Raw genomic sequence first — 10,783 nt, forward strand, 5'->3', positions numbered from 1 at the left:
CAAACTTATATGAGTAGACCTGCAAAAGTGCTTCCAAAGCTCAATGTGCTTCTAGGACCTGAGGTGGAAAGCTCAAGTGACAAATGGAAATCAAAAGCTTAAGGTCCTTAGCAAATACCAAGTATCAATTCGTAACTGAAACGCTTATGGGAAAAACTGCTTTGACGGGATGGACGGTGGATGATGGAACAAAAGGTCTTACAGGTTGAATACAAGACCCTGGGGACCCTGGTGGTATATCCAAACACTAAATGACCGATCTAAAAACTGTAACTTCATTCAGGTTGCCGGATGCACTATAAACACAGAGTCAAGCAGACGAAACCAGAGAATGAAGGGGAAGTATTACAGTGACGCAGGAAACCCAGTGGAAAAGTAATCTTTTCAAACCCATGGGAACAAAAACTTATGTGTAACTATATACATTGTATAACAGAGGAGGATTAGGTGAAAGACAAATCCTCTCATGCCAGGAAAATTCAGTCATCTAATTCAAACTCCTGATCCAGAAGAAAATATTTTGGTTTGTTTGCAAGTGTTTTGGCTTATATGTTGTCACGAGGAGATGACAACAAATTATACTTAAGGTTCCCATCCAGGACGTAAAGCCTGATCACTATTTGGAGACAGATATTTATCACCAAGAAAAACTCAGTATGTTATAGGGGAAATTCTTGCCTGCATAAGTAGGGCTAGTTTTCTCTTTCAACAATTTCAGAAGCCCTGTGATTTTGCAGAAATTAATACAGTTGGACCCCATGCTAATGAAAGTCTCCAGGCATTTGTGCAGTGGAAATATAGAAATAATAGGAAATCAATACCTCAGCCTGGTATTAAGGAGTCTTGCTCATTTACTGGCACTGTTCCATATCAAATGAGAAGTAAGGAAAAAGATTATGAACATGAGCTGTAGATTCCCATTGCAATTTTTGCCACAGTATAAGGGTACTATTAGCATCACTACATTTTTACTGTGTGTATCTACGTTTTGGCTTTAGTTTCAAATGGAGATTTTATTTTGCCTTGCTTTCTCTTCTAAATTGGTCTTCCAGATTGATATGTTACAGTTTCTGGCTTCTGCCTCAAAGAGCTGCACTTCAGCAGTTGTCAAAGAGCCTCCTATAAAATTTACAAATAACACTCAGGAGAAAGGGATTATAAAGTAATTATATATATATATTTTTTTGGTCATAGACTTGATAGCAAGAAGTACTGACTACCTAGATTTCTTCTTAAAAGGCAGTTGCAACAAATTATGAGCATGTCTCAATAGAAAGTTACATAATAATAGCATAATCTAAGTGCAAGAGAAATGTGATGAAAGTGCAAAAGAGTTACTCAATCACACCATTGCAAATCCTTCCAAAACCCTGATGCCCTGCAGTTTTTATAAGGGAAGATCTAATGATGCACAGTGTTTGTTATTATGCTGCCATGGCCACCTATTGAGAGAAAGCTGAATAAAGACGGCACGGTTACACTAACCTTGGCATAAACCCTCTGTTGGACACAGAAACAAGGGTCCTTTGCCAAGTATGCCGGTGGATTAAATAAGCTGTGCTCTTGAAGGAGAGGAGGATGTCACATTCTTTGCACTGTATTTTTTTTTAATGCCATGCATTCACGGTGAAGCCCAAACTTTGAAGGTAATCCATCTGCTGCAGGTATTGCCAGAGACAGATGGCCTGTCCTGTGCCAGATGCCCATTTCCACTGGCTGCCTTTGCCACATTCATGCTGCCATAAAGGAACTGCTTCATAGCTTCTCTCATAGGTGTTTACATTCCTATCTTATCAGCTGGCTTGGAGCAACCTTTGAGCCACGTGGTTATGGTGACTATTAGTATTAAGGCTTTTCCTGATTGGAAACTGATTACATAACATGTAAACAAAACCAGTGTAGGATTAGGAGTGTGTAACGTGCTGCCCGACCAAGGCGATCACAGGGACAATGACATGACGAGCCTCTCGGCCATGGTGAGTCTCTCAGAGAGGCTGAGAGGACAAGAAACTCAAATAATAATGAAAACTTCAGTCCACTCCAAGGTAAATTAGATAAAATATCATGTCTGGACATGGTGCTAGGAATTAAAGTTTGGATTTAAAAAAGAACTTCTCCACTAAACAGGTAACTCAGCACAAGAGGAAGAACAACCTATGTATATTGTCCTGGATGGCAGGAACAGTCACAATATAACTATGAAAAAGTCTTACTGTAACAATTGTATTCAACAACATTGCAGAAATTACAAAAGGAGGAAAATCCAGTACCTAAAAAAAGAAAAAGATGGAGAGAAGTTAAAAGAAATCTAAAGAGCAGAGTGTAGGCAAAATGCAGACTATTTAAAGACACCATACTTGAAGCTCGGTGTAACTGTAAAACCACCTGTCAGAAGCAGCTTTTGAAAGATTCAAAAGGCCAACAGTGGTAAACGGCAAGATACAGGAGATTTTAAAATTAAGAAGGCATCCCTCGTGGCAATGAAGGCCAACAGCTTCCCGGGTTGTGTTAGGAAAAGCATTGCCAGAAGATCGAGGGAGGTGATCCTTCCCCTCTACTCAGGTAGAGGCCACAATGGAGTGTTGGGTCCAGTTCATCAGAATGAAATGACTTAATTAAGCTGGTTCAGTGAAGGGCCATGAATATAACGAAGGGACTGGAGCTTCTTTCATATGAGGAGAGATTAGGACACCTGTGACTATTTGGCCTGGAGAAGAGAAGGCTCAGGGGGATCTTATCAATGTGTATAAATATCTGATGGGAGGGAATGGAGAGGAAGGGGTCAGGCACTTCTTCATGCTCCCCAGTGACGGGACAAGAGGCAATGGGAACAAACTAAAGCACATGAAATTCCATTTGAACACAAGGAAACACTTTTTTGACTGTGAGGGTGGTCAAACACTGGAATACATTGCCCAGAGAGGTTGTGGAGTCTCCATCATTGGAGATATTAAAAAGCTGCCTGGACATGGTCCTGGGAAACCTGCTTTAGCTAACCCGGCTTGAACAGGGGGCTTAGACTAGATGATCTCCAAAGGTTCCTTCCAACATCCTTGATTCAGAAAGTTGGAGCCTCATTTCCACTGCCTCCCTTTGCCACATTCATGCTACAATAATGGCTTCTGTAAAGTTAATTAATTCTGCACAAAGACATCAGAGTTCTTTGAGAAGCCAACGCCACATCCAGCTGATGCATCCTACTTTGCATTCAATAGTGCAACAAGAGCCTTCATCAAAGATCAGAAAGAAACTAAGCTACCATGGAAAAAGAGAGAGGATCTTCACCTGGACAAGTAACTGGTTAAAAGACAGAAACTAAAGGACAGGAGTTAAAAGGGGTGGGGATTTACAAGTGGCATCTGTGAAGGAAGATGTGTGCTGAGGCTCGTGATGTACCATGTACATTTCTGAATGAGGACGGTAACAGAAGGTGACATAGTTTGGCTCTACTGCTGCAGAATTGTTCAGGAGAGTGAAGATGAGGACTGAAGAAGAATTGCAAGGATCTTGTACCACCGAGACACTGGGAGACAAAATGGCAAGACGAAATTCAGCATATGTAAGTGAAAAGTAATTAATCCTGGGAGAAACTGTCACACAAAGAGAAAATGAGAGAGCTGGGATTGTTTAGCCTGGAGAAGCGAAGGGTCAGGGTGGATCTTATCAGTGTGTATCAATAACTGATGGAAGTGAGTAAAGAAGATGTAGCCAGACTCTTCTCAGAGTGCTCAGTGACAGGACAAGTGGCAACAGGCACACATTAAAATCCAAGAAATTCTGTCCTTCCATTCTGTGATTCTGTTTAAAAATATCCTAAAAGTACATTTCTAATGAAGAGCTCTGACATGACTGTTAGTGCTCCAGAATGAATGAGACGGTAGGATTTCAAACAAAGGAAGGAAGCAGAAAATATTATAATGAAAACATCAGCTCAGGGCTAACTGGTGACCAATAAAACAAATACAGCTAGAAAATATTAGAAAACACTCATAGAATAAAACAGAGAACATCCCATTCTCAGTCCTAGGAGCACTCATTTTTTGTGTACTTTGTCTAGTTCTAGTCTTCTCGTCTGAAAAAGGATGCAGCAGGAAAGCAACTGCACAGCAAAGTGAAAATAGGATAATTAAAATTGTAATGGCTTCCATATGAGTAATGATTAACTAGATCATGATTCCTTTGGCCAACAAATTAAGACTATGGGAGGATATGATGGAGATCTACAAAAACGTGTGGCATAGAGTAAGCAAACAGACAGTTGATCACAGTCGCACCTAATCTGATAAGGGAAATCAATGAAGGCAGCAGGCAGAAAATATAAAACAAAAATAAGGATGTATATGTAGTTAACCTGTGCAACTCTTTGCCACAGGAGGCTCTATATGTTATTTTCAGTTCAAAATGCATGTATGAGAAATTCTATACTACAAAGAGAAATATTACTATTATTTAAGAGAAATACAGCTATATATGAAGACAACATCACTATGTTGCCTTGTTGTAAACTTACCTGGCAGGGGAGACACCACAATCAGGCAAGTGGTTTTCCCAGGGCGAGGCTCATCCCCTGCACTTCAGGTGTGCTGACCCCTGCATTAAAATCTGGAGAACAAGCCGTATGAGGAGTGGCTGAGGGAACTGGGGTTGTTTCTCCTGGAGAAAAGGAGGCTGAGGGGAGACCTTGCTCTCTACAACCACCTGAAAGGAGGTTGTAGTGAGGTGGGTGTGTGTCTTTTCTCCCAGGTAACTAGTGCTAGAACAAGAGGAAATGGCCTCAAGCTGTGTCAGGGGAGGTTCAGATTGGATGTCAGGAAAAAATTCTTTACTGTAAGGGTTATCCGGCAATGGAACGCGCTGCCTAGGGAGGTGGTTGAGTCACCATCCCTGGAGGTGTTTAAAAGGGGTGCTCAGAGATGTGGTTTAGTAGTGGATATGTACAGTTGGACTCAATGATCTCAAAGGTCTTTTCCAACCAAATGATTCTGTGATTCTATGAGCTCAAAAAGCCCTGGGTCACAAACTGATGAAGTCTACAGTAACCTTTTGGGCAGGTATGATCACATGCTTGTCCTGTTCGTATGCTGTTGGCTAGACAAAGCTACTCACTATCACTGGTGACAGATGGACTTTGCTCTGACCTGATAAAACGTTGCCATAGGCCTTGATTTGCCCCCATTTGAATTCACATTTCTGCATGCATTTCTTCCAATGGTTGTCATAGATTTAATAGAGATGATTGTTTGGCTTACTTGGCAATCCCTGGCTTGATATTGTGTCTCTGTCCTTTGCCCACCAGGTCCTCTGATTTATCAGGATTTCTTCACACTATATTGTGTGAGCACTGATGACTGTGAGTACTTAATCCTCTCCATCCCGTTCTAACAGCTAATCCTGCAGGCACACGCGACCTAATGCTAGATGAGGTACATTATCCCTTCAGAGGGGATTATGGATAAGGCGGTCTCACAGGAGGAAGGAGATTATTCCTTCCCTTCCCCCCTTAACATTAACCATGTTAAGTATTAAAAGCAACTGGAGAAGGAGAAGTGAACATGTTCTTTATTAAATGCAAAGTCACTCCATTCCAGATTTTCCCCCTTGAAATCATCATTTAGAGTGCACCCTCTTTGAAAATGGGAAGAGTTACTTCAGAACAGCTGATTCCTGAGAAGGAACCTGAGTTGCCTTGCTTGTGAGAAATACATTTTGTTAAAGCAGAAAGGTACTGCACACAGACGCACGCCTGCTGTGCCTCCTTTAGCAAGTTTACTGTATTCATAAAACGCACCTTTAGCTCTCCCACCAACACAGAAAGTCCAAAGCAAATCCTACAGTGGCCTTCAAAAAACTGAGGAACCAGTGTGGAAATAGTGAGCTTTGGAAATACATTACTGCTTTTCACTTCATTAAGACCAAGAGAAAACACTTCAACCTGGTCTGTCAATAGTCTGATTTTTTTTTTCCTGTCTTCTGATCTCAGTGGTAAATATATTCTATACTGTGCTGCACTGGACACAAATATACTTGCTGTGAAAAAAGAATAATTCACAGCACCACCTGTTCAGTATGTTCAGGAAGTGCACATAGTGCAACTGTGGGAAAACTCTAACTCCAAACTTTGTAGTTCTTTCTGTGCCCTTTGAAAATTGTTATGTCACCCTTTTCACTGTTGATGTGCATAGATGTACTTCAAATATCAAAGCTGTTTTCTTATTTAAAATGTAATTAATGTTTTGTAAGGAACCTGATAATCCTAAACAGGAATCTTCTTCTGTATCATTATTGTTTACATATTTCTATGGTTGCTTTAGAGATGTTTAAAAAAAAGAGTAGGTCATCCAGTCTTAAAAGCTGTCCTTGGTGTAAAGGTTCATGACATGGTGCAGAAAGCTGTAATTTTTAAGACTACTGCTTGCATTAGTTGGGACTGAATGATTGCTCAATTTATCTGAACAAAATTCAATGTAGGTAGGAGGCGGCTAGCCTTTTTCACCATTTTCCAGCAGAGAAGTAAGATGTGGTGTCTCTTGAGCGTTACACTTCGTATCTAGCAAAATAACATTTCAAAGCATGCAACTAAGTTTTTCATACTATCTTCAGCAAGCAAATTATTTTAGCACAAAATCAGGAATCTACTCATGATCGTTATGCAAGGCTCAGTTAATGATCTTGAAATTACATTTTGGTTTTCTCTGAAAAATACTGGTATATCACTCTCATATACAACCATAGCTTTTTGACTGGCTGAAACACTATTTTTCTTGCTGTTCTTCCCCAAATAGCTGATTCCTGCTTGTTACAGCCCCAACACTGTGTGTAATCCAATTTCTAAACTGTGTTAACTATAAGCAGTGTATTTTAATTGCCCAGAGCTAATGTGCTTATAGTCTTAAATCCCCCTTACTGTTCACAGAAACTGAGGAAGCACTGAGAGGATCAACAGATGGGAGTGCCCAGCTCTGGCTGCTGTTGGAGCAGGGACAGAAACATTATTATGTAGTTGCTTCATAAAAATAGGCTGGATTCTTTAGACAAGGCGTGGCCAGCCACAGCAGGATCATTTACATTGCAGTGCGGTCTCCAGAGAAATCCTGCCCACAGTTCTGGGACTGCTGTAGCACTTCCACTCCTTGCTGTTATTTGCTAAATGTGAAATCACATGGATGTGCTGACTGTGTTTAAGGGTGTCACACAGAAAAGGAACCTTCGCGAATGTGACAAACATGCTGTTGGTCACCTTTACAAATGTTGCAAATTACTGCATCAACAAGAAAAAAAAGAATGAGCATGTCTGTGTGTGTCATTTCTGCTAGGAGGGACGGGTGAGCTTAGCAATCACACTTGTTTCACCATGAATCACAACTCCTGACTCACTGTCATGACAAAATATGGGTCAGCCTTGCAACCTGTAAATGGGACAGCAGGATTAGACTTTGCAACAGGAGACCTGTAGGTTGCTGTCAACCTCTCTCTGAAGTGGCTAAGCTTCTCAACTTCTGCTGGACATTGTGCATAGCTGGCACAACTAAGAAAATCTTTGAAAGCACCAATGAATTAAGGACTTTGACACCTGGAGATGTGCATCCTCCTGAGACTTTTGTGTATCTAGACAGAACCTATATATTTCAAGGCCTCTTTTCACTTGTGATGGCACTGGTGAGGGGAAAGAGAGAGAGGAGGATAGCCATGCAGTTATGTAGCAACTCTCCCATCATGGATTTCACAGCTCATGCTAAATTAGGCAGTGCTGGCAGGGAAAAGACAAAGCCCTAGCTCCCTTGGCATACCAGTCCTTGCTGTTTCTGCAGTCTTCTACAGCAAATACCATTATTCTCATGTTTAAGCTGTGGAAGCTAAGGCAGACAGTTCAAGTGAACTTACCAAAGGCTTCCAGGTGTTTTTCAGACACAGAATGAGACTGAGGGAGCCCCTTGTTTATCCCAGGTTGTCTCTCATGTTACTGACTCATTAGTGACACACTCATCTCTGTTGCTAAGGTTACAGGGCAGCTAGGTCATCAGGAACAAAGTGGATGGAGGTCCACCTAGCCTTTGCCTGCTCTCAGTGGCTGCCTAAGGGCACTGTGCTATGCAACTGCTCTAGGGTCCCCTGAGGACACATGAAGTGCAATGGCCCTTTCATTACAGATCCCAGCCTTAAGGAAGGGACTGTAAATAATTCCCCATCTTTTGAGAAAGGTAATTACAGTTACTCAGTCCCAATGACTTCTTTTCACTGTCAAGGATATAGTCAAGTCTGTAACACAGTGGACAGGGCATTTTTATACTGAGAATACATGAACTATCATTGCTAGATGTTTTCCCTTCTTTGTCACATCCCTGAAGTAATCAAAACCTCAGGAACTCTGATTGCACACATTTTTGCTAGGCGAGATGGAGCCCTGTATCCGGCCAGGAATGAGGCAGCCTTCATGCAAGACTGTAAAGGCATGAGGGGAAACTCCGAAGTGCAAATTTCATCTCTCTCTCTCTCTATATACATCTCCATACATGGCAGGGAGCTGCCTTGGAACCAGTTATGCTAGTTTTCTACCATCAGGCTGCTTCCCTTACCAGCGTATGAAGAATAAGGAAAGGATATGCATAATTATTTACAAATATTTTACGTGGACAAGTTGATCTGCTTGCTGCTATTCTAGCAGAAATTCAGAGATCACTGAGAAGAAATCAAGAGGAAACAGCATAGCATAAAAAAAAAATGCAGTCAAAAGATATCCAGTGTTCTTCTAGAAAGATTAATTATCAGGGAGAGTTAACCAAGCTGTTACAGCTTGACCCTCCCGTATCTGAGGTTGAAATCAAATGGGATAGTAAATGATAAAAAGAAAAAAAAAAACCCTCCAGCCTTATTAAAGTATAAACTTATATAAAAAGATTATATTAAAATAAATATTTAAATAAGTATTAAATATTAAAATATAAACTGAGGACTGCCGATAAGTAGGGAAAATCACACAAGAAAACAGGCAGACACTCATGCATTACAGCAGGCTAGATGTCTCTCCCAACTCAGAGATGGCTTCACTGGAGAAACCCTAGAAAAGCTTGATAGGAAAATATGTAGATATTTTGCCCTGATTATTGTACATCTTCTAGTGAATAAATACTCTTATTTTGAAGGAGATAGGTCTGAGATACTTTAATTATCCACTACCACTGGCTTCTGTAATAGAGATGAAAAATGCACAACGCAGCCTGGCTTTCCAGAGTTAAAATAGAGACACAGACAGCAAATAGGTCAACTGCAGCAGCCAGATCCAATCTCAGAGCAAAAGGGCTACATAGTTCCACCTGGAGGAGGACAACATGGAGAAACATGAAGGGCACACTTAGGAAGGTCTAAAGCACCACATCCATAACCATGAGCTATGGGACTGTTCATTTAGGGAAGGTTTTGCCTCCTTTCTTGTGTCTGCTCATCATTAAGGTCAAGGATCTGAATGCCATCCTGACCAACCCTTCATTCTGAGAGAGGTACAGAATTATAATCTGAATCAAGACTAATATCCATATGGAATAGTTTGATTCTATGGCTACAAAGGAAAAAAATCAAATCCCAAAATACAAATACTCTCTGACTTCAAGGGATTCAGTATTCTTAGTAGAATACTTTGCTGTTTGGCTCCACCTTACAACTTCAAACTCTCTTCCTGTTCCACGCTAAGACCCCACAGCTCCTATACACTTCAACAAAAACTACAGAGTACAGATGTTCTGCGTTCTTGTATGACTGCAAAGCACAATCCAAACCATGAAAACTAAGCCACATCTGCAACAAATCTCAGATTATTACTAATAAACAGGCACAGTCCTGGTATAAAAACAGCTACCCATTTGCACATGTTTAATTATAGAATACGCCTGCACAATTTAATAGGATAAATATTGTTATTGTACTCATCCTGGCAGTCAGTCTGCTAAGGTAAAAGAGATAGGAGAGCAGATCCTGAAAGTGGAAGGAGCAAGGCACCAGAGATGTTTACCACACAAACATAAAAGAACAGTTACCGTGTTGACCCTTTAACTCATTTGAAGTCAAGTGCCCAGCAAAATCGGAACTCTGCTAGAACCGTGCCCTCTGCAGCCAGCACTTTGACCAAGCCCACCCCAGTCTACAAGCACCCCTGCCTCTTGCAAACTGCTGACGTGGCTCCATCTCTTTCATTCGGTGTGACTACAGAGGAGCCCAAGGACGTTTACACGAGCTACTGAGTCACTCTGGCTGCCTAGCTGGCCCAAGGACTACGGCGCAGACCAAGGGCCATTTCAGACCCTCATCAATGCGCTTCATTATTTTTAAAAGAGCTGCACTTGCTCACACGTGGCCTGAGGCAGGTTTCATGCTGGAACAGCAGGTTAGAGAACTTGGTTATAAGGGGGCTTTCTGACTGGAAGCAGTTTTAGAACATTCAGGGCTTTTAATGGTGGATTCTGCTGACAGAGAAGTACATAGTGTCACATATCAACTGGCCTACACAGCTGGATGTCTGTGATCAAACGAGCCCATTTTTTTGGTGGTGGGCTCCTGACTAGGGTTCTCCACCTCGAGAGGTGGCTGCTCGCCCTGCTTCAGCACAAGGAGCTGGCTAGCTACCGCCGTACAGCTCAAGCCTTCCCCTTCCCCTCTGCAAGGTTATCCGGTTTCTTTTCTCCACCGACCCCGATCCCTGACGCCAACAGAAACTGAAAGCCCCAGGGCAGTCCCCTCGCCCACCCTCCTCCGAGGGCGCTGGCCAGGAGCGGAGCCCTCCCCGCACTCAGCC

At 41.8% G+C, this 10,783-nt stretch overlaps 1 pseudogene; it reads left to right on the forward strand.

The window, feature by feature from the left end:
* The first annotated feature begins 4,502 nt into the window (after positions 1-4,502).
* Positions 4,503-4,654, forward strand: LOC114818572 (uncharacterized; annotated as a pseudogene).
* Positions 4,655-10,783: the final 6,129 nt, after the last annotated feature.

The sequence above is a fragment of the Antrostomus carolinensis genome, unplaced genomic scaffold (genome assembly GCF_000700745.2).
Source record: "Antrostomus carolinensis isolate BGI_N321 unplaced genomic scaffold, ASM70074v2 scaffold4975, whole genome shotgun sequence".
NCBI lineage: Eukaryota > Metazoa > Chordata > Aves > Caprimulgiformes > Caprimulgidae > Antrostomus > Antrostomus carolinensis.